Below are 25,856 nucleotides of genomic sequence, written 5' to 3'. Positions count from 1 at the left end.
AGATAAACAATTTGTTACAGAGTCTCTTTAAGCCACCTCAGTACTCTCAAGGACCAGAGACTGCTGGTACCAAAAACGGGGCTTACCGATGTCCCGCCACATGGACCCATCTATCATCTCACCTGTCGCTAAAGCCCGCTTGCTCTGCCATCAATATGACAGCAGAGCTCTGTGAGCCAGTCAGCAGCCCATTTCATTGGCTCACAGGGTCAGGAGCCAGTGAAATCCCTTCTTGACCGGTTAATGAAGATCTGTTGTCATAGCAATGGCAGGGCGTGTGGGCTGCAAAGACAGGAGAGTGGCACGATCTGTGGAAGCGGCAGGTCCGTGCAACGTGCTAACGGAAATCTACGTCCCGGCAGGAATAACAGATCCCAAACGGCGTAGATTTCAATTTGTGTGGTCTGGAAGTGGTTAAAATGCAAATGTAGTGAAAATAGCATAAATATGAATACAATTACTCTGAGCAATATTCACTTATAAATTATTTAGTCAGTGTTTGCCCATTGTAAAAATCTTTCCTCTTTCTGATTTACATTCTGGAAGTTATTACAGGCAGCCCCAGTCCTGCAAGAAGAGGAATGCTGCCTCGATGTTAAAGAGGAACTGTAGTGAAAAACAGCATAATTAATACAATTACAATATTGATCTATAGATTATCATAGACAAAAACTGTAAGGACCATGGTCATGACATCACACTGTGGGAGGGGTTTTACCACAATATCAACCATACAGAAATTAATCATTTCTTATTATTACTTTGGGCAGCAGTTTCAAAGTTAGCACTGTAAAGACATACTGCTTTTCTCCTGGTTGTGTAGAGATTTTTGTCCTATAGAGAGGGCAGGGGGAGGGCAAGTGAGCTGCAGGAAAAGAACAACAGTGACTCTTGTTTCCTCTCAAGTGATATTTTCACACTTTATCAATAAAATGCATTTTAAGCCATCAGCAAGGAAGAAAATACTCTATTCATATACAGTAAATAATTTTGACAGTACCTTTCCACCTTTTTGGTACGTTTTCATTTAATCGTAGAGAGCTGAAAAGATACAAAGTTATCTCCTGGAGAAAACATAGGAGAAAAAGTAAATTAAATGAGGCCCAATAGATTTAAAGCGGACCCAAACCAAACATTTATTAAATTCAAAATATTTAGTTGCACCACTCTGACACATACAAAGATAAATAAACATTCCTTCAAGCCTATGAGCATTTCAGTGCATGCTTTTCACCCTTCTCTTTTCATAACTAGGGTTATACAGGTGCCAGCCATTAGCAATTCCTCCTTTGCTGGACACCACCTACTCCACCAGTTTGCCGGATTCTGTCCCGGCAATATGAAAGGAAGGGAGGGGTTCCTCCAATAAATGTAAAATATTTTATATTTGTCATCATGCAGCTGAAAAAAGGCTGCTATTTATTATTATACTTTAGAAAATAGATTTTATTTCTTGTATTTTTTAATTTGGGTCCACCTTAACTAGAAGGAGGAAATTGAGTGTAAGGCCTAGTTCACACTACAAAGCGCAATTGCAAGAGCTAAGCGCTTTTGTGAGTGATTTGTTTCATTGATTCCTGCCATTTTAAAAGCGATTTGCTTTTTTTGTAAGTGATTTTTTATACGTTTTTGTTTTGCAATTTCCTGTGTGCAGACTAACAGGAAGTGCACCCTTTGACCTGGAACTTTTAAAGCAAAATGCTCACAAAATCGATGTTTAAACTTGATGTGCAATTGTCCAGAAAATGGTGCAAGACCCGCGTTTGCGATTGTAGAAAAAAAATCGCTCATGTGAGAACACTCACATAGGATTTCATTACACACGCACTTTTAGGCCTCGTTGACACACTAGGGACTTCACAAAAGCGTGATAGCTGATATCACGGCCGTGCTATGCAGTTATCACGCTATCTGCCGCACACGAAGGTTTGCACGCGTAAAGGATTATGTTCGCGTGTAAACCTTCGTTTAGCACACAAACGTAATCCTTTACGCGCGCAAACCTTTGTGTGCGGCAGATAGCGTGATAAATGCATAGCACGGCCGTGATATCAGCTATCACACTTTTGTGAATGAAGCCCTTTGCGTGTATGTTGTGTGACACGCAAAAACGTTAGTAGTGCATAGACAACACTTATGACGTTCAGACTATGTGCGCTGGGCGATCGCACTGCTGCACAAGTTTTCGGCAAAGCACAGCGCTGATCTCATTCACTGTAATGAATGGGATTAGCAGCGCACAGAAACGCAGATGGCAGTACGATCGCATGCGCTTGCGTTCTGATTGCACGGCCAGCTGCGTTACCTTATGTGAACAAAGCCTTAGGGTTTGTTCACACTATGAGCGTTTTTGATTTTTTATATAATCGCTGTCGATTTTATAAAATCGCTCTAAAAGCGCTTGTGCAATGATTTCCTATGAGACTGTTCACATTTGAGCGTTTTGAACGCGCTACCTGTACCATTTTCTGAGGGTTTTGGCTCAATGGAAGGTGTAGATAAATCGCAAAGAGCTTGAAAAAAACACTTTGTAATGCGATTTCCCCAGCGCTTTTATGAATAAATACATTGTATTTATTAATTTTCTGGAAAAAGAGTTCACTTCTTGACTGACGTTAGGAAGTGTCTAAATTAATCGTTCAGCAAAAGCGCTTAGAAAAGCACTTTTCTAAGCGCAAAGCACAAGGAAAAGCACTATGCAAAGCGCTCTATAAATCGATCAGCACTTGCAATAGTGCTGGCGATTTATAATGTAAACAAGGCCTGACAGCGATTTCAGAATCCTTAGCGATAAAAAAAACCCCAAACCTCAAAACGCTCATAGGGCTTGATTTACGAAAGCGTGATAAGTGCTATCACAGCAGTTATCACGCGATGTGCGGCTCGCAGTGCAGCGTTAGTTCACGTGATAAGCAAAGGTTATTGCGCGATCACGTGCGCGGTTCACTAGAAAAGTGCACATGATCGCGCGATAACCTTACTAACACTGTTCGCGTGATAAGCACTGCGAGCCACACATCACGTGATAACTGCTGTGATAGCACTTATCACGCTTTCATGAATCAACCTCTTAGTGTGAACCAGGCTGATTTACAAAGCGTGATAACCATTGCACCATGCTGGTGAAAAGCCAGTTTAGGCGTGATAAGTTTAGGTGTGATAAGTTTAGGTGTGATAAGTTTAGGCGTGATAAGTTTAGATCACGCGCAAAGTCCCGCACGCAAAGCAGCGGCATTAAACTCTATGCGAAGTGCACCAGACTTTGCTAGCGCAAAACTTCTGATCAGCTATGCACTGCGGTGCTAACCCAGTTGGTGCTATAGTTATCACGCCTAAACTTATCACACCTAAACTTATCACGCCTAAACTGAGTTTAGGCGTGATAAAGGGCTTTTCACCAGCGTGCTAACTGTTAGCACCGCTTTGTGAATCAAGCCCAATGAGATTTTCTGTCGGATTGATTATTTCCAACATGTTCGATTTGCTTTCCGATCGTTTTCCGAGCATTTTCCGATCGATTTCAGCACGCTTTAATAGGAAACCAATCGGAAAATGCTCGGAAAACAATCGGAAAGCAAATCGAACATGTTGGAAATAATCAATCGGACAGAAAATCAGCCAGAAAATCTCATAGTGTGTACCCAGCATTATTAGTTTCTACCAAACTGAAGCGGGACAGGGACTTGGACACTATAAAACTATCAGGGGCGTAGCAATAGAGGTTGAAGAGGTAGCGACCGCATCGGGGCCCTTAGGCCAGAGTGGCCCCGAAGACTAGAGCCCTCCCTCAACTGCAGTATTAGCTCTCTATTGGTCCTGTGCTCATAATAATCACTTCTATAGATACTTTGAATAGTGGGAATCATTAACAAGCTGCTCCCCATCCCCTTTTTGCCCCTCTGGCACTGTAGTTGCCGTTGGCAGGTTTTGGAACGCCATATCAATTGTTATGTATAGAGTGCTTGGGGGGCCCCAATGTAAAACTTGCATCGGGGCCCACAGCTCCCTAGCTACGCCACTGAAAACTATGTTTAGTATCCCACATTAGAATTTACACAGCTGCAGCCACTGAGTAGTAGTAGTTCCAGTCTGCTCACAGTGACCTAATCCCTCAGCATTATGCAGAGAATGAGAGGCAGTGCACCTGCCAGCAGGCTGAGTGTGGTGCCTATCAGCTAAAGCCTTTCTTTGCTCTGAGACAATACAGGGCTCGTGGTGGACACTGGACAGCTTCCCGCCAGCACACGCGGTGCCTATTTGTTTTCCTTTCCCGCCTATTCCAGGTGGCCTCTGGCGCTCTGCACTCACGCTTAGATCCAGGAGAAACGAGGCGGCCGTGAGTCAGCCAGGCTCCTGACAGAACCGGCTATGTTTACCTAGCATTGTTGTTTCACGCGAAGGAATGCAGGGGAAATGACTGGCTTTATTATGGTGAAAATGTCAATATATATAATCCTGCTTGCTTTTTTTTTTCCTTTGTTGTTTCTTGAGGAAATTCACAGGCTGATTTACAGCGCTATTGAAGTACCAAGCGGTTTATAGTGCAATACAGAAAACCGTTGTGCCCCTATCAGCTTCCATCAAGGTGTAAACCTGAGCCGCTCTGCAACCTGTCATTTATATCTTATAAAAAAAAGGGCAGTGTTCAAACACACAGTTCATTCACCCCCAGCCTGCGCCAAAATTCATTAATTCACAATATAAATTAATATGTTCACAGTACATTCAATATTCTCATCTGATGTATTAATTTTAATCCTGCATTCGGTAATATTTTGTTTACAATCTTAAAGTGGACCCCAGCTGAAGCTCGGGTCAAAAAGGAAATACTTACCTCCTATCCTATCCTTTCCTATAGAGGCTTCCTGGGTCCTCCTCACTCCTGTCGCCATGCTCCGGGACCCTCCATAAAGCAGCAGGATTAAGGTGGCCATACACTGGTCGATTTGCCATCAGATTCGACCAACAGATAGATCCCTCTCTGATCGAATCTGAGCAGAGAGGGATCGTATGGCCACCTTTACTGCAAACAGATTGTGAATCGATTTCAGCCTGAAACCGATCACAATCTGTGGAGCTGCCTCTGCTGTCACCCCCCCCCCCCCCCCTGCATACATTACCTGTTCCGGCCGGCGCGAGTCCCCGCTGTCTTCTTCTCCGCTCCGGCTCCGGCTACTGAACTTCCTGTCCAGGGGAAGTTTAAACAGAAGAGGGTGCACTACTGTTTAAACTTCCTGCCGGGACAGGAAGTTCTGTGTAGCTCTGGAGCCCGAAGCGGAGAAGAAGACCAGGGGACTCGCGCCGGCTGGAGCAGGTAATGTATACCCGCTGTTTTGCGTCGGTCGTCGGGCATTTGAACGCCGCTAACGACGAACTCCCGACCCGCCGGCGACCGAGAAAAATCTTCCACACGGATGGGTCGACGGGAATCGATGTGTGCGCGGCGATTTCACAGCCGTTTCGATCACTGTGATCGAAACGGCTGTATATCGGCGGGAAAATCGTTAGGTGTATGGGCCCCTTTAGCCATACTATGCCAGGGAAAAAAACACATATATAAGTAGATTACTACTTGATCTACTTACATAACACATGTATTGTACTGTCCACGTTTTGATTTCAGTGAATTTTATATAGTAAATGAAGAGAATACTGTTCCAGGTGGGAACCATGTCTTTTGCTCACTTTGAGGCTAAATCCTGATGTCATTTCTGCCCTTTACTGTTTTCTTTTCTTCGCCAATTGCTGAGTCACCTTAGCCTTGCTTGTAAACACAAGTGAGCAGGGGATCGTGTTTCAGATAAGCAGCTAGGCAGGGAAATAAATGGAAGAGGAGGAATATATTTTAGATAAATAGAACCCCCAGCATGCAACTGTTTGGAACTGGCTACTAAAGGGCCAGTGCTCCTAAGGTATGTGATAACTCCAAATCATAACAGCAGAAAAAGTTTTGAATGCAGGATTAGCATCTTTATCACTTAAAGCGGACCCAAACCAAACACTTTTTTAATTCAAAATAGTTGCACCACTCTGACACATACAAAGATAAATAAACACTCCTTCAAGCCTATGAGCATTTCAGTGCATGCTTTTCACCCTACTCTTTTCATAACTAGGGTTATACAGGTGGCAGCCATTAGCAATTTCTCCTTTGCTGGACACCACCTACTCCACCAGTTTGCCGGATTCTGTCCCGGCAATATGAAAGCAAGGGAGGGGTTCCTCCAATAAATGGAAAATATTTTATATTTGTCATCATACAGCTGAAAAAAGGCTGCTATTTATTATTATAATTTAGAGGCCACGTTCCTCTTCTGACAGGCCTGGGGCCATGCTGCTCCCCCTGCTGCACCTGAGCAGCAGTACGAGCAGCTCTGGCTTACCGCGAAGGCATGGCCGCAGAGGCGTAACTACAGGGGAGAAAGTCCCTGCCACAGAGGGGGCCAAGAGCTGTGGAGGGGCCCCAACTACTAACCTTCCATTCCTCCAATAAAGGGGTCCATCCTTCAGATCAGATGTTTTAGTGGCTTCACTTGTTAAAAGTGTGAAGATTATGATGGCCATTGGCCACACTTGTATTATGACCCTTGCAAGTTGGCCCCCCAGACTGTGAGGTTCACCAAGGGGAGGCAAGGGAAAGGGTGTGACAACTACGAAGGCCCATCAAAGTTTTTCTGGGGAGGGCGGGAAGATTTATAGTTACACCCCTGTGCGGCTCCTAATTACACAGGTGCAGTACGGGGCTTGTCGGAAATCATCCTCTTCAAGCACAAGCGCAGCCCCAATCAGATATTCCATTAGCCTTTGTCTGAAATCTTTGGAGGGTCCCGCGAGCAGTAACAGGGGACCAGAGGATGCTAAGGAGGCCTCATTAGGATCCAGAGACTTCCCTCTACTTAGGCAAGTATTTCCTTTTTTACCTAAGCTTCGGCTCAAATACAGTTTAAAGTTTTTACTTCAAACTTTGAATAATTTGAACAATTCATTTATGTTCATTGCTGTCCATCTCCTTCTCTGACACCATCCAGGTTTCTTGAACCATCCTGCGCATCTCACTCCATCAAAGCTGCACTTCAAGTGCTCTTTATATTCATTATTTTGAAGTCTATCATTAACAAAATTGAAAGGGCTTGATTCACCAACCGGCGCTAAGCCGGTTAGTGTGCCTTATCTGAGGTTAGTGTGCCTTATCTGAGGTTAGTGTGCCTTATCTGAGTTAGTGTGCCTTATCTGAGGCTAGTGTGCCTTATCTGAGTTAGTGTGCCTTATCTGAGGTTAGTGTGCCTTATCTGAGGTTAGTGTGCCTTATCTAAGGTTAGTGTGCCTTATCTGAGTTAGTGTGCCTTATCTGAGGTTAGTGTGCCTTATCTGAGTTAGTGTGCCTTATCTGAGTGAGTGTGCCTTAGCTGAGTTAGTGTGCCTTATCTGAGGTTAGTGTGCCTTATCTGAGTTAGTGTGCCTTATCTGAGGTTAGTGTGCCTTATCTAAGGTCAGTGTGCCTTATCTGAGTTAGTGTGCCTTATCTGAGTTAGTGTGCCTTATCTGAGGTTAGTGTGCCTTCTCTGAACTTATTGCCCCTTAAATAGCTTTGTGCACATTGCACACTAAAAGATGCACAAAGCTACATCGCGCACTGCATGATAACATCGCACCTGTCATACTGTACATGATGCGTCCTTAAGGTCACATAGGATGCGACCCAAACAGCGCATCAGTGCACCCTTATCGTCGCATCTATGCGACCTGATAGTCGCATCATATACAGTATTGCGGGTGCGACGTTATCGCCCCGCGCGCAAAGATCGACGCATTACGCTGTGCGCGGTGCATTGCGTGATGTAGCTTTGTGCATTTTTTAGTGTGCACAAAGCTACTTAAGGGGCACTAACCTCAGATAAGGCACACTAACCTCAGATAAAGTTAGCGCTGTAGTTTGTGCCCACTAAGTGATAAGGCACACTAACCGGCTTAGTGCCGGTTAGTGAATCAAGACCAAAGTGTATAAACGTTTTAATTGAGAACTTTTTCTTTTTTTCAAAAACAATCAAGCTACATTTTGCATGCCTTCATCTCTTCTTCTGCCACCTTTAAGGTCCATGTTAACCTCCTGCTCTTACTAAGGTCCCACCTGCAGTGCCCCTAAGTCATGTGACCAACACAGTGATACAAACCATGTGTGTCTGCTCTTCCTGTGGAAATCATACCTCTCTGCTAAAAAATGACCATCTGTGTAAATAAACCCATGACTGTCAATCTCTAGTAGATATTTATTTCTTTACTTTGTCACCCACAGTGTGGGGCGATATACTCACCACCACTGGGAAACCAATGAGTGAGGGGCTGGTGGTTTCTTGCCTGTCCATGGCTGCAAATGTTTGTACAGTGTGTGCAGATGACTGGAAGCTGCTGGGGGTGCCAGTGGTACAGCTCCTATATCAAATACACTACATCCGTGTTGAGGGTAATCGCTTACCAGATTTGACATGTGATACTTCCCACCATACACCACACCATAACCGGGGAGTTGTTTATCACTTAGCATTTGTTGACCGCAACCGCCCATGCCGAAGGACACCATTCGGATACATGTCTGCGGATGGATGAACTATGGTTAATCCACCCAGGAGAACTAGCCACACCACATATCATTTAATGAGGTACAATACTTACTAGGTGGCAGGCACAATGTCCACCAATGTACAACAGCTGCACATTTTACTGACCACCAATGTAGGTGGCGCTACACCAGAGGGTATCCTTACCTTGTCGCAGTGGTGGGTCTTGCAGGAACAATTGAACCTGAGAGCTATGCCAGTGGTAGCCTAGCTACAGGTAGGGCCTCCCTAGCCGGACAGGACAAAGGTGATGTTCCAGACTAAATAGGATACCCTGGTCCTCTAAGTCTGGAGGTTGGGCAATAGGCTAACATCCTGTTCCCATAAAAACCTCATTCTTAACAAACCTTTCAATGAAGTCTCGGAAATCAAAATAAGATATGGATGGGGCAGAAAACTGAAGGAGGCCAAGGCTCAAATCGGGCTGTAGTGCCATAGGAGGAGGAGTGTATATGGCGCCTTAAATGGGGGGGATACAATGACTGGCAACTGTAATTGAGGATGGAGACAATCTCACCAGTGGGCAGGCCCGGATCTGCATCACAGAAGCCTATAGGCACAGATGTCCCGACACCCTAGTCTTCATCCTCCATGAACCTACAGACTGCACCACAAGTGTGCCGGCTGGCTCACCTGTCACTTTTCCCTTACTTCCCTTGCCTGTCATAGGTAGCTATGAGTGTCCTATATAGCAGAGTTCCCCAACCCTGTCCTCAAGACCCACCAACAGTGCATGTTTTGCGGGAAACCACAGGCATTCACAGGTGAGGTAATTAGTGTCTCAGCAGAGCTGATTATCCACCTCTTTGGATTTCCCACGAAACATGCACTGTTGGTGGGCCTTGAGGACAGGGTTGGGGAACACTGCATAGCATTAGGTAGCCAGAGCTATCCTTAGTATTAAGTAGCTAGAGGTGCCCCCAACTATTAGGTACCTAGAGGTGCGCCGAAATGAAGAGAGATCTGGTTAGTGGAATGCCGAGACCCGGGTGAGTAACCTCTCATTCACACTCCGCTCAGGACTCCGCATAGGGAAGGACGCAGGTACTCAGGGAGGGGAGTGAGCCGCCTTTCCATCATCAGGCGCCTGTAGACACGTGCCTACAGTGCCTTATGCTAAATCCAGCCCTCCCAGTGGGGTTTATTAGAGACCACACTGGTCACCAGTGTAATGCTTCATACACACTTGAGATAAAAGTCTTTGGAAAATGAAAGATCACAGACCAATTTTACCCCCTTCCATGTAGTATGAGAGCCATACTCTACACAGTCTATTCTATGGAGCTGCACTCCCCGTCAGATAAAATCTTTGCAAGATGCTGCACACACAGATGCTGTACAGACACAAAAGATCAGTATCTGCAAAAGATCTGTTCCTGCAAAATGCATTCATAGTCTATCAGATCTGCAGATCATCATACACACCTTGTTTAACAGACTTCATCTGCAGATCTCACAATCATCTGCAGATCTGAAAATCCATCCTGGTGGATCTGATCTGCAGATGATTGTCTTTTAAACAAGGTGTGTATGAGGATCTGCAGATGTTTATCTCAAGTGTGTATGAAGCATAAGCTGATACTTCTCAAGGGGGTTACATTTGCCATCAATGCAATGGTTTGTTCCCACCAGAATAGCCACTGCCTTTCTTACCGCAGACCTCATGCAAAGCACTGAATGCTTTGTGGCTTCTATATACACCGCTGGCTGAAATTAGCAGTCATTAAGGCGCAGCCCAGGTCAGAGGATAGTAAAGCGCATTTGTAAGTGTACAGCAGGTGAGTGAGCAGACATTAAGCATTATAAATTACCTGGAAATCCCAGTATGTACTTAGTGCATCACTGCGGCTTACTTTCCTACCTGTGTTTACCTTGGTTTAAGAACGATGACTCGGAACATTTATCACGGCAACAATGTAACAAGAAGTGACAATTTCAGCGTGTAACACCCTTTTAGCAGGAATCGGGTTGTCTTGCCTTGAGGCACAAAAGAGTGTCAGGTTCTTTCATTTTTTTCCACTTTAGAGCATAAATATGCAAAATCAACTTTTATTTCCCCAAACAGAAATTGTAAAATATGAAATACATACTTGTAAATGTACATTTCTCACACAGAAAAATGGACTATAAATTACCGTATTTTTCGGCATACAAGACACACACTTTTCCTCTCCAAAAATGGTGAGAAAAAGTCTATGCATCCTGCCAAATACAGGGAGTCCTGGCTACAAAACACCCACTGATACTGCCGACCCACCACAATGTCTGGGACTCCCCAAATTGTCCCCCTGTGTCCTCCTCTGCTCATCCGTGTGTCCCCTCCACCCCCCACGTATAGTTAGCAGCGGCAGCACAGCTCACCTGATCCATCCGTGATCAGAGACCTCTTCTCTCCTTCACGGCTTCCCTAGTGCTGGCTTCTGATGATCGCGTCATCAGCATAAGCCGGCACTATGGAAACAGTGCTGGAGAAGAGAGTTCTCTGATCACCGCTTGAACCAGTGTATCAGATGAGCCATGCTGCTTGTAACTATACATGGGGAGTGGAGGGCACACATGGAGGAGAAGAAGAAACATGGGGGAGCAGAGGACACACATGGGGGACAGGATGACACACATGGGGGACAGAAGAACTTATTTGTGGGAAAGAAGGACAAACAAGGGGGACACAGCCTCATGGGGGACACAGCCTCATGGGGGACACAGCCTCATGGGGATACAGCTTCATGGGGACACAGGACGACACAAAGTAGACAGAGAACACAGGAGGACATATGGGGCACAATAATTGAGAGATAACATCTACAAGATGCTCCTGCACCATGGACACACCAGGTTTAGTATTTTTTTCCCTGGTTTTTGCCCTCTAAATCTAGTTACATCTTATAGTCCGCAGCGTCTTATATGCTGAAAAATACAGTACTTTTTTCCTATGTTATTGTTACGCAAGGCAGCCATGCATTAACAGATGTCCACCTGATGTGCCCAAAAGATAGAAACCTATCCCTAGAGTCTATATCTGCCATAAACAGATTTGCTTAACCACTTTTGCCACTGCTACAGTATATCTACGTCATCTGTGGCATCCTCCAAGCCACGATGACGTAGATATACAATTTCAGCTTACAGCCCTGCTGTGCACAATCGGGTGCGCTTCAGAGCGCACCTCTGGCACTGTCAGCTGCAATACTAATTGGTGAAAGGGGACATGTTCCCTTGTAGCCAATTAGTGACACCCCCGCGGATGAACGATCACTGCTGTAGCAAACAGCTGTGTTCCTTCATCTCTCCCCTCAGTGCACAGATCGGCTAATAAATTGACTATACTGGGGGGCTGCTATTCGGGACACATCTGACTATTCTAGGGGGACATAAAACTGGCGGCATGGTTTATTATCACAGTGGCACTTTTTATTTTTAAACTGGAATTGGTAAAGACTGAGAAATAATATATTTTTTCTTTTTTTCCTCTTTTTCCCATGAAAATGCCTAGAAAACAAAAAAATTATTTGGACTAAATACCCCCTATTGAAAGCCTAGTTTGTCTTGAAAAAAATTATATATAGATCATTTAGGTCTAGTGAGTAGGGATAAAGTTATTGCTGATTAAACAGGGACATAGCTAAAGCGTCAAAATAGCTCTTGTCCATAAGGGGAAAACAAGGTCTGGATGCGAAGTGGTTAAAATCTATAAAGAATCTATGGGAGCCATCGCTACTGCCACAAAGAGTATTGTCCTCTTAGGGCCCCTGAGCCAGGTGATGGGCCCCCAGCTCTTTCCCAATTAATAGAGCTCCCCTGCACCCCTGCAGAGCACTCACAGCAAAACACACCCACCTGTCTTGCCAGCGATCTCCTCCAGTCTGTGTCCTTCCGTCTCCATCCTCCAACACTGGCGCCTCTTCTCTGCGACCTGGCAGCACTTTACGTACTCAGGCCATTAAGATTATTATCCTTATTTACAAAGCTCCATCTTGTTCTGTAGTAATTAGTGTTGCAATTTGCTGATTAGCCCCCTCCAGGAGGCCAATCACACCTTCTAGCATCTGATGCAGTTTACCAGCTGGTGTAGTGGTGTACTGTTCAATAGTTCAATAGCCCACACTTTTCCTTCTCTTTTAACCACTTGAGGACCGGAGGCTTACACCCCCCTAGTGACCAGGCTATACTTTGCAATTTAGGCCACGGCAGCTTTAAGGGCTTGCTGCAGGGCCGCACAACTCAGCAAACAAGAGATTACCCCCCCCCCCCCCTTCTGCCTACCAACAGAGCTCTCTGTTGGGGGGCTGTGATCACTCCTGAAATGTTTGTTTATTTTTTTTTATATATTTGTTTTTTTTTTAAAATAATATATGTGCATTTTTTAATTTGTTTATTTTCCACCCTTCCTCCCTCTCCCCCAGCAGCCAATCTCAGCGATCGGCTCTCATAGACATCAGCCTATGAGAGCCGATCGCTCTCTGTGCCACCCAGATGGACAGCCGTGCAACACGGCTGTCCCCAGTACAGCGCTGCCTTAGATCACAGCGCTGTACATTGTAAATAGACAGCCGAAAGGAGAAAGTGCGCGTAGTGAGGCTTGCAATGTGTCCAATAGGACGCGTGCAAGCTATTTGGAGCGCAGATATACCACGGACATATGGGTAAATAACCCCTTGTTTCCCCGCCGCACACATGAGGCAATTAAGCCTCATTTAAAGAGACTCTGAAGTCTCCAAAAAATTAGGTTTTTATTTTAAAAACCTCATTAACATTATTGCCCCTTTTAAAACGCAGCATCCCCGCGGCTGAAAACACCGTAAATCACCCCAAACTCTCTGTGGTACATTGCGGACTCCTTCCGCATAGAGGCAGAGCATTTGGCTGAAGCTCTGCCTCTATGTGCTTCAATCAGTGCGGATCACTGCCTCTCCCCGCCCCTCTCAGTCTTCCTTCACTGAGAGAGGCGGGGAAGAGACAGAGATCAGCACTGATTGACGCGCATAGAGGCGGCAGCAAAATCCACGACCAAGAAAGTCATGGATTTTGCCAGACGAGTTAGGAGTGATTTAGGGTGTTTTCAGCTGCGGGGATGCAGTGATTTAAGAGCGGCAATTATGTTAATGAGGTTTTTAAAGTAAAAACCTCATTTCTGGGAGACTTCAGAGTCTCTTTAAATCACAAATTCGAGTGCTTAGGCACTCGTTATTACTCGTGAGCCCATCACTATGAATCTATAAATGAATATTCTAAAGTATAAGCAATTTTATTCATTATGCTACTTTTACTACAGCTTCTCATTAGAGAGCCGCACTCAGTGCGGCTCTCCTTCTTTTGGTGATTTAAAGAGGAACTGTTGTAGAAATAGCATTTTTCTTTGAATTTTTTTAAATCAATTTTCTCAAACTACAAGTCCAATTTGAAATTTTTTTTTTTACTTGTTCCCATGGAAACACAGAATCCATGCCGTTCGTATCAGCGAGTCGTTCGTAAGTTGGGCGTTTGTAAGTAAGGGACTACCTGCATTGTAAAATATAAGGAATTACGGTATATTCATTATGTTATTTGCACTACAGTTCCACTTTGAAAGCCCCTTTACAAAAAAAATAAAAGATAAAAAAAAATAAATCAACATGAAATGATACCAAAAAAAAAAAAAAAAGAATCATACAAAGCCAAATTTGTACATATGATTCTATACATACGGTAATTCCTATTATATAAAATATATCCTCTGTCCCCTCTGAAAATGATTCTGACAGTTAGTGCTGAGATGTCGCAGCCTCTTTGCAGAGGGAAAGAAATGACTCTGAGTGATCAGGCTGCCTTTGTGATCAGCGTGCTGCGAAATGTTTTAGGGCATCTATAATTATTCCTTATTGTGCTGCTTTATAGATCTACCTGGAAACGGGATATGCTCGCGTATTACTGAAGAGTTATAGATAATAAAGAGCTGAATAGTTGGAATACTCGTTCTGCCAATTTGTATTCATTAAGCTGTTTGTCACCATGGAAACAGTAATGACACATTACTGGCAGTTATGTAGCCTTTTGTCTTGTGGAAAGACCGATCTCTTTGCCTTTTACGTCGTGTGCTGCAGCAGAGAAAAGCTAAAGGCTAAAAATAAGTCGAAAAAAGTGTGCAGAAAATGTCATTTCCCAGGTTGACATGCTATAAAATGCTGAGAAGTGCATTAACACAGGATGAGTAATTACAAAGCCGGTAAACTTACAAAATAACCTACCTGTATTCAAGCTAGAGTAATGTAATATGTATGTGTAAAAAATAAATAAATTATATATATATATATATATATATATATATATATATATATATATATATATATATATATATATGTATATATATATACTGCCACAAACATGAATCAATTTTATTGGAATTCCACATGAAAAACCAATACAAAGTGAAACAAAAATCATGCATAATTCCAAACATTTTTTTACAAATCAATAACTGCAAAGTGGGGTGTGCGTAATTATTCAGCCCCCTTTGGTCTGAGTGCAGTCAGTTGCCCATAGGAATTGCCTGATGAGTGCTAATGACTAAATAGAGTGCACCTGTGTGTAATCTAATGTCAGTACAAATGCAGCTGCTCTGTGACCGCGTCAGAGGTTGTCTAAGAGAATATTTGGAGCAACAATGTCAACACCATGAAGCCTAAAGAACACACCAGACAGGTCAGGGATAAAGTTATTGAGGAATTTAAAGCAGGCTTAGGCTACAAAAAGATTCCCAAAGCCTTAAACATCCCACGGAGCACTGTTCAAGCGATCATTCAGAAATGGAAGGAGTATGGCACAACTGTAAACCTACCAAGACAAGGCCGTCCACCTAAACTCACAGGCCGAACAAGGAGAGCGCTAATCAGAAATGCAGTCAAAAGGCCCATGGTGACTCTGGACGAGCTGCAGAGATCTACAGCTCAGGTGGGGGAATCTGTCCATAGGACAACTATTAGTCATGCACTGCACAAAATTGGCCTTTATGGAAGAGTGGCAAGAAGAAAGGCATTGTTAACAGAAAGCATAAGAAGTCCTGTTTGCCACAAGCCACGTGGGGGACACAGCAAACATGTGGAAGAAGGTGCTCTGGTCAGATGAGACCAAAATGGAACGTTTTGGCCAAAACGCTATGTGTGGCAGAAAACTAACACTGCACATCACTCTGAACGCACCATCCCCACTGTCAAATATGGTGGTGGCAGTATCATGCTCTGGGGGTGCTTCTCTTCAGCAGGGACAGGGAAGTTGGTCAGAGTTGATGGGAAGATGGATGGAGCCAAATGCAGGGCAATCTTGGATGAAAACCTCTTGGAGTCTGCAAAAGACTTGAGACTGGGGCGGAGGTTCACCTTCCAGCAAGACAACAATCCTAAACAAAGCTAGGGCAACAATGGAATGGTTTAAAACAAAACATATCCATGTGTTAGAATGGCCCAGTCAATGTCCAGATCTAAATCCAATCGAGAATCTGTGGCAAGATCTGAAAACTGCTGTTCACAAATGCTGTCCATCTAATCTGACTGAGCTGGAGCTGTTTTGCAAAGAAGAATGCAGGGCCGTGCCGACACAGAGGCCGTCGATGCTGGAGCCTCTGGGCGCAGGTCATTGGCACTCTGGGTGAGCGCAACTTGCAGGTCTTTGTTGACTTGCCTCTGGCTGGCCGCCCCCCGCTGTATTCATGCTGCCTGCCTGCGCCGCGATTCACATAGTGCTGTCTGGCTGCCGGGGATGAAGGAGCAGGAGCGGAGTCAATGTATACATTTAGCTCTCGGCTCTCTGCTTCCCTGTTGCCATGGTAACCGTCCCAGACTCCGATGTGATGCGATCCCAATGCGCCCACAGCCAGCCCCTCTCTCGCAGTCACAGAGCCAGCCAGCGTGCGTCTCTCTGTGACGTCAGCAGCTTGTGGGTCCCGCCCCCTTGCGGCTGGCTGAACGTGCATCTCAGCGTCTCGCCATCTCCTGTCTTGGCTGTGAGTCAGCAGCTAGGAGGAGTCAGGCAGGAGACAGTGTTGTGGTGGATTCGCCTGTGTGGCCCGAGGCCTGTCCCCATCATTTAAGTGTGTGCAGTGTGACAACAAGCACAGCTCCTGTCTATCAGCTCAGCTGCTGACTATCCATCATTCATTCATGTGCATTATGGATAATATAATGTGACATGCAGGGGCGTAACTAGAAATCACTAGCCCCCCCTGGGGCAGGGGCAGAGTTTCACCATAACATAATCATAATGCGGCACTGTTTCACCCTAAAATAATCGGGTATGACAAGATTATTAGAACCTGTGGATCTGAGAATGCGGGGATTGCTACGCAGCTACAACATATCTTTCATGTATCCAGGGCCCAGATTATGTAGTGATTTAAATGTCAGTAGGCCGATCTTGAATAGGACCCTCCATTCTATAGGTAGCCAGTGAAGGGAGTGCAGGACTGGCGTTATGTGGCAGTGACGGGGTTGGTTGGTTAGCAGTCTGGCAGTAGTATTCTGTATCAGCTGTAGGCGGTACAAGACCTTTTTTGGAAGGCCAGTGTAGTGAGCATTGCAGTAGTCCAGTCGGGATGTAATGAAGGCATGGACTAAGGTTGGCAGATCTTCTGGGGGGATGAGGTGCTTGATTTTTGCAATCTCCCGTGGAAAAATACTGCTTTATTTTTTGATATTTTAATGGTTCATTAAACTGCATATTTATGTGCAATTACAACGGTAATGATTCAGGAAAGACAGCTCGAACTTCCCGGGTGTGTGTGTGTGGGGGGGCGCACTTGGGGGCGGGGGGGGGGGGGGGGCGGGGCGCACTTGGGCAGCTCAGCCTCTGTTGATGGCGGACCTTGTCCCGGCCCTGGAAGAATGGTCAAGGATTTCAGTCTCTAGATGTGCAAAGCTGGTAGAGACATACCCTAAAACACTGGCAGTTGTAATTGCAGCAAAGGTGGTTCTACAAAGTATTGACTCAGGGGGGCTAAATAATTACGCACACCCCACTTTGCAGTTATTGATTTGTAAAAAATGTTTGGAATCATGTATGAGTTTCGTTCCAGTTCTCACTTGTACACCACTTTGTATCGGTCTTTCACCTGGAATTCCAATAAAATTGATTCATGTTTGTGGCAGTAATGTGACAAAATGTGGAAAACTTCAAGGGGGCCGAATACTTTTGCATTTAGTATTTCTATAGCACCAACATCTTCTAATCCCTACCATAGTCATATAGTGGGATGTGAAAGTTTGGGCAACCTTGTTAATTGTCAAAACTGTCAAAGTTGAGGGATATATGGATTCCAGTCAGTATCAGCAGATTCGGGAGACCAATGTCCAGGAATCAGTGACAAAGCTGAAGCTGTGCCGGAGCTGTGCAGCCTACCGGTCGCAATGGCAGCATAGGGGGCGATATACAGGCTGGGAACACGAAGAATCACTCGCGTTCCCATGCCTGTCGGCCGGTGATGGCCAAACCGGAAGTGTTCGCCGGCGGGTCCTGGATAGAGATGTAGCGAACGGTTCCCGAACCGTTCGCTGGCGAACATCTCTGAATACATGGGGCATTTACTACTTTCGGGTCGCTCTGACCCGGAGTAGTACGCCTGCGCTGCCCGGCGAAGCGCGTCCTAGATCGCGCTCCTGTTGCCGGGCACTCTCTGCGCATGTGCGTGACGTCATGAACGACGTCACGCACATGCGCAGAGAGTGCCCGGCAACAGGAGCGCGATCTAGGACGCGCTTCGCCGGGCAGCGCAGGCGTACTACTCCGGGTCAGAGCGACCTGGAAGTAGTAAATGCCACAGAGATGTTCGCCGAGCGAACAGTTCGCAACATCTCTAGTCCTGGACCATCGGAGCAAGGCTGCGAGGGCACCTATCGGCTACAGGGGGCTGAAGGAAGCCCAGGTGAGTTAATCTCATTTTTTTAACTTGACTTTAGGTTCACTTTAAGGACAAGAAAAGGATGAAAAATCCATTTGTGTGCTTAGTTGTAGGGCTGTGTAGCACCCTGACAAAGCTGCACAGCCCTGTATTGTGAAAAATGTAAGCCTGCGGTCCTGAAGTGGTTAAAGAGGAACTGTAGTGAAAATAAATGCATATTTTAGACAATATTCATTTATAAATGATTTAGTCAGTGTTTGCCCTTTGTTTATCACAGGTGGTGACATCTTTAGTTCTGTCAGGTGCAGCTCTGCGGGAATGTTTGTTTCGGAGAATTCCAAAGACAGTGAAAATAATGCCTGATCTCCCAGAATGCTCCCCGAGGAGAACAGCCTAGGGACGACATCACTGGAAGGGCGGGGCTTCATACCAATATACAGCAATATATAGGTATTGGAAGCGTCTCTGATGCTGAAACCAGGAAAATTACTGTAAAAGTGAGTACCCTGAATCATTTACTGCATTCAATTATACAGTATATAGCGAGGAGAGGGCTAGCTCATACCACAAAGGCTGCATCTGAAATGACCAACAGCTCACATGTGCAGCACCTCTAATAAGCTGTCTGCACACTTCGAATTCAATCCAGATGCAAATCATATGCATAACTACTATTACTTACCATGCAAACGGGAAACTCAGGAGTGCGGGTTGGGAGCAGCTAACCTGGTAGTTACATACTAGCAAAATAAGGAAAAGGGGGGAAGGTTGCGCATCCCTAAAAACATGCTGCAATTGACTGGTTAATCGCTTACGCATACACCACCTCTATTATGCTGAAAATGCATGCCCTGCCTCCAAAACAAATGCTACATTTATTATACTATGGAGCACTTTGGCTTCCACTATAGATTGCATGCAAAGTAAAATATACTGGACACTTGTGCCACGGTGAGGCAAACCTCCGGGCAAGTGGCCTAACCTAAATTAAAAAATTAAAAACAACATATGTATAACCTTGGGAGCAGCTAAGCAAAAATGTGTAACTTACATTTTCATTTTAATTTAGGTTAGGCAAGTGTCCAGTATATTATACTTTGCATGCAAACTATAGTGGAAGCCAAAGTTCCTCCATAGTATAATAAATGTAGCATTTGTTTTGGATGCAGGGCATGCATTTTCAGCCTAATAGAGGTGGTGTACGCCTGAGCAATTAACCAGTCAATTGCAGCATGTTTTTAGGGATGCGCAACCTTCCCCCCTTTTCCTTATACAGCATATAACCACAGCGCCTCTTTCATATAGAAATTTGATTTACGTGAGACCCTCTTGGATTTTTAGGGTTCTGAAAGGGATCCATCTAAAAATGGCGCCTGCGAATAATGGCGCATGGTGTTGCCGCTAATCCGTATGCCGCTTATCGCTATTTAACGTTAAAGCCTTATTGTTATTTAACGTTAAAGCCTTATTGTTATTTAGCGTTAACACACAGAACCCTCTCTGTACCTATCCCTAACCCCTAAACCCTCCTGGTGGTGCCTAACCCTAACCACCCCCCTGGTGGTGCCTAACCCTAACCACCCCCCTGGTGGTGCCTAACCCTAAGACCCTCCTGGTGGTGCCTAACCCTAAGACCCTCCTGGTGGTGCCTAACCCTAAGACCCTCCTGGTGGTGCCTAACCCTAAGATCCCCCTGGTGGTGCCTAACCCTAAGACCCCCCTGGTGGTGCCTAACCCTAAGAACCCCCCCCGGTGGTGCCTAACCCTAACGACCCCCCTGGTGGTGCCTAACCCTAACCACCCCCCTGGTGGTGCCTAACCCTAACCACCCCCCTGGTGGTGCCTAACCCTAACCACCCCCCGGTGGTGCCTAACCCTAAGACCCCCTGGTGGTGCCTAACCCTAACCACCCCCCTGGTGGTGCCTAACCCTAAGACCCCCCCTGATGGTGCCTAACCTTGACAGTGTTACATTAAATCCATTCACCATTTTGCAGTTAAATAACGTCTGTAGTTTGGCTTATGTAGGGCGCTATTGATAAATAACGTTACTGTGGGCAATAACGTCTACTGTTTGGCAAATGAACGGCACTATTGATAAATAACGTTAGTGTGTGCCACTATTGATAAATAACGTTAGTGTGTGCCGTTTTTCTTTTTTTTTCCCTGTGCGCCATTATTATGCAGTATTAACGATAAATAGCGATAAGCGTATCTTTTTAATGCGGCGCCATTTTTATGCATAGGCGCTGTGCGCCATTATTCACTGATCCGTCTTAAAGTGAACCTCCAAACTAAAAATCTACTCAGTAGCACTGAAAATGCTTGGTGACTTTAATAGTTTCACAGTATCAGAACTTTTTTTTTAAGCCTTATTTTTAGTTGCACAGAAGCTAAGCTCCGCTCCATCAAAGAAAACTGCCCTGGCATTTTCCCCTGATGCTGTGCAAAGCATGATGGGATTTCCTATGTTGTTGTTCTCATTGCCTAGCAACTGGGAGGGGTGATCAGGACACAGGAGGACAGTTGGAACTGTGTCTCATGCTCCCTGTCACGTCCATTCAATCAAAAAGATGAGCTGCCCCCATTAAATCAAACATTTGCCTTTTCTTTTAAAACAGGGTGGGTAAGAGATTATATTACGTATCTATTTTAATTAACATAACTAATGTAACTTAATGACAGTATGTTTGTTTAGGCTGAAGTTCCATTTTAACTTACACCAGGCACCATGTAAATCAAATTTCTAAATAAGGTAATGGATTCCCTTTGTAAATACTAATCGTTATACTTGTGTGTGAGAGGCATGTTTGATCCTGTTAGTATTCTTCAAAGGTACCCATTAACGGTATCATATTTAGTGAATAATCAGATTTTCGATCAGATTATTCAGATCCAGTGGTGGGCCAAAATTTCGCATATGTGAAATTTTGCATCGAAATTCACAATTATGCATCGTAATTGTAATGCGAACTTTCAGAAAAAAAATTTTCATTCATTTTGTATGTAATAGTAATGATTAATAATTTCACATAATTTTTTGCGAAATGTTATGCCAAATTTGATGGTTAATAGCAAAGCCTCTATACATGCTATTGCTACCAAAATTGCTACATATGTAAAGGAGTAATAGTGGATACAAGTGAAAAAAATAATTTTTCAAAAAGACCTTGTAGTTTTTGAGAAAATTGATTTTTAAAAATGCAGCTCAAAATGGTTTTTAAACTGTTATTTTTCAGATTTTTTTAAAACAATTTTTTCTTTGCATTTTTGGAAAATCCTTCTTTTTTTTTACTTGTATGCCACGAGTCTCCTTAAGATATGTAGCAATTTTGGTGTCAATAGCATGTATGGGGTCTCTGCTATTCACTGCTAAAATCGGCATCAAATTACACGAAAATTATGCTAAATTTTACGTGAAATTACAAATGACTATGCAAAATCAATTGAACTTATAAATCGTAATTACATATAGGCGTAATTGCAAAAATGTACGCAAGATTTTGCGTAATTGAAATTAGCTTATTACGTTCATCACTGTTCAGATGGTATTGTATAAAAACCGATCCTAACCGATCACATTATTGATCGTTTCCTTCAAGAGATGGCTGATTGGCGGTATAGATTTTTCATAGATATGATCGTAACTGGTTTAGATTGCATTTCGGGTTCTTTAATCATGTGGATAAATTAAATTAGATTTTTTTTTCTACACCAATGATTTTATAAAAAATATTAAATTGTTTGCTAAAAGTAGAGCCGTTAATGGGTACCTTTAAGGGCAATTACAAACAAGGACATTTTTTTACACATTTATAAATATAGAGTTATCAGTTTAGGTCAGAGCTACATTCGAGGAAAATGCATGTAATTAAAATTGTACGTATCTTGAAGGATACCTGAAGCAATGTAATTTCTTCAAAGGGGGGAGCAGACAAGTATAGGCAGCAGTCCCCATACCTACCACTTCTCCTGTTCTCCTCCTTTCCCCTCCATTGACTGATAAATGGCCCCATGTGTCCTGCCAGGTCGTGCACTACTGCACAAGCACTGAGCATGTCCATGATCACGCTCCCATGGGCAGGAGAGCTCTGGGCATGCACACTACGTAGCACATCATAAACTGAAGGGAAAAAGGGCCCAATTTGGGCACTTACCTCTGAAGAGGTAGGCCTCTGAATCCTCCATAGAATTCCCCTGTCACCCTACTACTATCATTCCAGCGCTGAGATCCCTGCAAGCCTGTGGACAAATCCTTGCACAGGCACCAGGCACAAGACATCTTTTTTTCCCTCAAGCTGTCCTGGCTCTCAACACTGACCCCATCCCTCCCACCTCAATGTGTAATGCATGTTCCCCCCATGTAGAATGTGTGCCTGTATCCTTGTATGTTCATCTTTGAGCTGTCTGAGCCAAAAATAATTCCTTGTACAACACCTTTTACTTGGCGAATAAATAAATATTCTGATTCTATCTTTCTAACCAGAGTAACCACTGTAAGTTCATGAGAAGCAAGACCTTCATGATTTATTGTTTTTTGTCACTTAGTTCTCAGTAGTGTTGGGCGAACAGTGTTCGCCACTGTTCGGGTTCTGCAGAACATCACCCTGTTCGGGTGATGTTCGAGTTCGGCCGAACACCTGACGGTGCTCGGCCAAACCGTTCGGCCACATGGCCGAACTAAGAGCGCATGGCCGAACGTTCCCCGAACGTTCGGCTAGCGCTGTGATTGGCCGAACGGGTCACGTGGTTCGGGCCCGAACGCGCTCTGATTGGCCGAACGGTCACGTGGTTCGGGTAAATAAATACCCGAACCACGTCATATCTCCGCCATTTGTCTGTGGGTTTAGCTTTGGGTAGGCAGGCAGGGTAGTTCGCTCTCCAGCCACGCTAGCCAGGGTCCCCCCCAGTCATTGTGTGTCGCTGCTGGGAACAGTAGTACACCGCTCGCTCAGCCACACTATATATAGCATTGTTTACTGCCACTGTGTACCTCGCTCAGCCACGCTATATATATAGCATTGTGTTTTCTGACACTCTGTGTACACGGCTTAGCCTGACTAATATAGCATTGTGTGTACTGCCACTGTGCACCTCGCTCAGCCACGCTATATATAGCATTGTGTGTACTGCCACTGTGCACCTCGCTCAGCCACGCTATATATAGCATTGTGTGTACTGCCACTGTGCACCTCGCTCAGCCACGCTATATATATAGCATTGTGTTTTCTGACACTCTGTGTACACGGCTTAGCCTGACTAATATAGCATTGTGTGTACTGCCACTGTGCACCTCGCTCAGCCACGCTATATATAGCATTGTGTGTACTGCCACTGTGCACCTCGCTCAGCCACGCTATATATAGCATTGTGTGTACTGCCACTGTGCACCTCGCTCAGCCACGCTATATATAGCATTGTGTGTACTGCCACTGTGCACCTCGCTCAGCCACGCTATATATATAGCATTGTGTTTTCTGACACTCTGTGTACACGGCTTAGCCTGACTAATATAGCATTGTGTGTACTGCCACTGTGCACCTCGCTCAGCCACGCTATATATAGCATTGTGTGTACTGCCACTGTGCACCTCGCTCAGCCACGCTATATATATAGCATTGTGTTTTCTGACACTCTGTGTACACGGCTTAGCCTGACTAATATAGCATTGTGTGTACTGCCACTGTGCACCTCGCTCAGCCACGCTATATATAGCATTGTGTGTACTGCCACTGTGCACCTCGCTCAGCCACGCTATATATAGCATTGTGTTTACTGCCACTGTGCACCTCGCTCAGCCACGCTATATATAGCATTGTGTGTACTGCCACTGTGCACCTCGCTCAGCCACGCTATATATATAGCATTGTGTTTTCTGACACTCTGTGTACACGGCTTAGCCTGACTAATATAGCATTGTGTGTACTGCCACTGTGCACCTCGCTCAGCCACGCTATATATAGCATTGTGTGTACTGCCACTGTGCACCTCGCTCAGCCACGCTATATATATAGCATTGTGTTTTCTGACACTCTGTGTACACGGCTTAGCCTGACTAATATAGCATTGTGTGTACTGCCACTGTGCACCTCGCTCAGCCACGCTATATATAGCATTGTGTGTACTGCCACTGTGCACCTCGCTCAGCCACGCTATATATAGCATTGTGTGTACTGCCACTGTGCACCTCGCTCAGCCACGCTATATATAGCATTGTGTGTACTGCCACTGTGCACCTCGCTCAGCCACGCTATATATATAGCTTTGTGTTTTCTGACACTCTGTGTACACGGCTTAGCCTGACTAATATAGCATTGTGTGTACTGCCACTGTGCACCTCGCTCAGCCACGCTATATATAGCATTGTGTGTACTGCCACTGTGCACCTCGCTCAGCCACGCTATATATATACCATTGTGTTTTCTGACACTCTGTGTACACTGCTTAGCCTGACTAATATAGCATTGTGTGTACTGCCACTGTGCACCTCGCTCAGCCACGCTATATATAGCATTGTGTGTACTGCCACTGTGCACCTCGCTCAGCCACGCTATATATAGCATTGTGTGTACTGCCACTGTGCACCTCGCTCAGCCACGCTATATATAGCATTGTGTGTACTGCCACTGTGCACCTCGCTCAGCCACGCTATATATATAGCATTGTGTTTTCTGACACTCTGTGTACACGGCTTAGCCTGACTAATATAGCATTGTGTGTACTGCCACTGTGCACCTCGCTCAGCCACGCTATATATAGCATTGTGTTTACTGCCACTCTGTGTACACCGCTCAGCCAGACTATATACCGTTGTTTACTGACACTCTGTGTACACCGCTCAGCCAGACTATATACCATTGTTTACTGACACTCTGTGTACACGGCTTAGCCTGACTAATATAGCATTGTGTGTACTGCCACTGTGCACCTCGCTCAGCCACGCTATATATAGCATTGTGTTTTCTGACACTCTGTGTACACGGCTTAGCCAGACTATATAGCATTGTGTGTACTGCCACTCTGTGTACACCGCTCAGCCAGACTATATAGCATTGTGTTTACTTCCACTCTGTGTCTGCTGGGCCTGGGAACAGTGGTACACCGCTCACCCGCCACTGTATAGCATTGTGCTCTGTGTCGCTGCTGGGAATAGTGGTACTGTATAGCATTTCTGTACTGCCACTGTACTGCTGCCAGTCAGCGTGTACTGTAAGGATAAGTGAAATGAGGAAGAAATCCGGTGAAAGAGGAAGGGGCAAGGGAAGAGGTGTTTCCCCTGACGGTTCACGTACAGGCCACAGGGGAGCACCCAAGAAAACCCACTCAATACCGCCCATGTTGTCCAGGACAACAACCCTCACAAATCCAAAAGAACAG

The 25,856-nt window shown here is 44.9% G+C and overlaps 1 long non-coding RNA gene across 2 annotated transcripts in view; it reads left to right on the top strand.

Annotated features, from left to right (window-relative positions):
• Positions 1-4,323: 4,323 nt before the first annotated feature.
• LOC137531993 (uncharacterized) overlaps positions 4,324-25,856 on the top strand; it is a 360,234-nt gene continuing 338,701 nt past the window's right edge. For both annotated transcript variants that reach the window (XR_011023831.1, XR_011023830.1), the window contains exons 1-2: positions 4,324-4,431; positions 18,758-18,977. This is a non-coding gene — a long non-coding RNA (uncharacterized lncRNA). The remainder of the gene's footprint in view (positions 4,432-18,757; positions 18,978-25,856) is intronic.

The sequence above is a fragment of the Hyperolius riggenbachi genome, chromosome 9, assembly GCF_040937935.1.
Source record: "Hyperolius riggenbachi isolate aHypRig1 chromosome 9, aHypRig1.pri, whole genome shotgun sequence".
Taxonomy (NCBI): Eukaryota; Metazoa; Chordata; class Amphibia; order Anura; family Hyperoliidae; genus Hyperolius; species Hyperolius riggenbachi.
Note: the sequence above shows the minus strand (reverse complement) of the source record. Positions and strands in the feature narration are given on the sequence as shown.